The sequence below is a fragment of the Montipora capricornis genome, unplaced genomic scaffold (assembly GCF_036669925.1).
Source record: "Montipora capricornis isolate CH-2021 unplaced genomic scaffold, ASM3666992v2 scaffold_443, whole genome shotgun sequence".
NCBI classification, from domain to species: Eukaryota; Metazoa; Cnidaria; class Anthozoa; order Scleractinia; family Acroporidae; genus Montipora; species Montipora capricornis.
In genome coordinates this window covers 1-2,500 of record NW_027180177.1, presented here as the reverse complement: position 1 = coordinate 2,500, position 2,500 = coordinate 1, and the positions used below count along the sequence as shown (strand labels likewise).

At 39.6% G+C, this 2,500-nt stretch overlaps 1 long non-coding RNA gene across 1 annotated transcript in view; it reads right to left on the bottom strand.

Annotated features, from left to right (window-relative positions):
• The window catches only part of LOC138035979 (uncharacterized), a 12,252-nt gene extending 10,869 nt beyond the window's left edge, over window positions 1-1,383 (bottom strand). Inside the window, exon 1 of the long non-coding RNA XR_011129797.1 lies at window positions 1,222-1,383. This is a non-coding gene — a long non-coding RNA (uncharacterized lncRNA). The remainder of the gene's footprint in view (window positions 1-1,221) is intronic.
• Window positions 1,384-2,500: the final 1,117 nt, after the last annotated feature.

The window sequence follows — 2,500 nt, the reverse complement described above, 5'->3', positions numbered from 1 at the left end:
AAGTGTGTCAGCTACAGGTTTAGGTAGAATCTTTCGAATTACATTACCAACGAGTTTCTCTTTCTCCAAGAGAGGATGGTAGTGCTTGGGAGGACGTCCCCTTGTCTTGGGTCTTTCCATGTCACGTTTTCTAAACTTAGACATATCATTAATTGAAGCTTCGCCTAGCAATTTCAAGTACTCCGATTTATCCATCACTACTACACCAGTCCCCTTGTCTGGCTTTGTTACAATTATATCATCGCGCTGTTTCAGGCGTTTGAATGCTCTCTGTAGAGTCTTAGGCGGTGTAGCAGTGATGGATAAATCGGAGACAACGAAGACAATTGCTTACAATGTCAAAAACAACAGATGTTTGGCCATCATTCGCATGGGAGGAATCTTACAGATTATTGAATTGTCCCTTTCCCCTTGTTTAGAGGGGTGGGGAACTTGGGAGGACAATTTAATTAAATAGAATTAACAGAAATTTCAAGCTCACGATACAACTTTTTAAAGACATGTTTCGGCATGACTCATGCCATCATCAGTTTAACGTGTTGTTTCCTTTTCCACTGTTTTAAATACGTTTACAATTTGAGTACGTTAGCAATTTGAAATTTAAAATACAGTAACAGTTACAATTAGCCAATATAAAAAATACCATAATACTCTTTGTTTGTCCCTCCAAAATTTTGCATGAGCATTGTTTCCAGTTTCTCTTCGGAAAGTTGTAAGTCCCAAGAGAAAATAAAAACAATGCTTATGCAAAATTTTGGAGGGACAAACAAAGACTATTATGGTATTTTTGACATCGGCTAATTCTGCGCGTGCAAGTGCACGAGAGTTAATTACATAATCGAGCTACAAGAAGCAAAATTAAATCATTGTTGTGTTATACTTGCGCATTTAGTTCTGGCTTTAAGTGGCTCATGTAGATCGCTTCTTCTGTACATCAAGATCACACCTGTTAAGCTGATAGTTATCTTTATTCTCAATACCTGTCTGACTGACATTTCATTGAAATTGCAGGGAGAATTTACATGCTGATCACTCCTGGGAGTCAAAGGATTAACCCTTTTACCCCTAAGAAGTTCGTAAAATCGTCTGCCGTTTGATGAGTAAAATCTACAAAATGACCTATTAGGAAGCAAATCATTAAATAAATGGCGCTACCGCTTTTGTAGTATTTTACTGTGTCTAACGCCAGACTATTTTTCCTCGTCATTGGGTTAAGTTTACCTCTGACTCTGAGGATGAAACGCTGACAACCATCCACACTATCAGAGCAGTTTGTAGGAAGGCAACAGTAATAGAATCCACGGTCAGTGTACTGTAGGTTCTTTACCAACAGAAAATATGGGTCGAAAGGTCCATTACGCTTAACTTCATACTTTCCATTCGATCCATCTGGAGAAAAAAAATTAACACACATGACCTCTGGGTGTTTCTTAATTAGCTGCACATGCCTTGTACGTTTCAACAAGTCATTTCCATATATGTGGGTTATTGACCAAGCGTGAGGTCAAGATGGCTGGATATTGGCCAAGTTCTTTTTTTGCGTATTTATGGACTGAGACGAAGTCGAGGTCCATAAACACGCAAAAGAAGAACGAGGCCAATATCCAGCCATCTGGACCAAACAAGCTTGGTTAATAAAGGATTTATCACATGGGATAAAACACCAAAAAATTGATCTTTGATCTTGCGGGACCAAGCGAGAAATCCCGAGTGGGCAGTATAGCTCCATCTTGCCCGCTCGGATAGCCAATCACAGCGCGGGATTTGGTTCATCTTCCCCGCTCACGGAGCTGGTCATATAATAAATGTACTTACTGACTGAGTGGAAGGACCGGACGGGAAAGTAATTGGCCCGAGATCATGAGGTGGCAAGTTTTGGCGGGCTGTATTCCGAGGGCCACATATTTTTCTATCCGGCCTGACCTAAACTCAGTCAATAAGCATTTTATCATTATGGGCTCTTTACGCTCAATTCACGAGCACCCAGAAGATGAAGTTTGGACAAATAAGTTTTAAATTTGCACAGAAAGACTATCTAATATGTTGTTTGTATTAATTTTGCTTTCCGTGGCTGTAATAACTTAGATGTTTAGAAGCGACGAAATCCTCTAAAATCGCATCGCACAGAGCAGTACGTGTTCCTAACTGGGCCGTACAGCTTTTTCCGGCCCTCCTCGCGCTAATGCGTACAGCCCTCATACGGGGACTTCCCCAATAGCATTACAATGAAAGTGCGTGCCGGCCTGTCCAGGTCATATGATAACTCAATATTGTGTAATTAGATTGATGGAAAGATTAAAATAAAAACATATATTGTACGTCACAGGTCCCTTATATAAAAAGATGTCAGAAGTTAATGGGAAAAAAAAAATCTTATTTTATCTATAATATAGCGGGCCATAATTATTCAACAGTACAGCCTGTTCAATTTGAAATTTTGATAGAACGTTTTCTAGCAAGTTTTCATGCTGTTCACGTGAAATATAGGTAAACTTGCAAA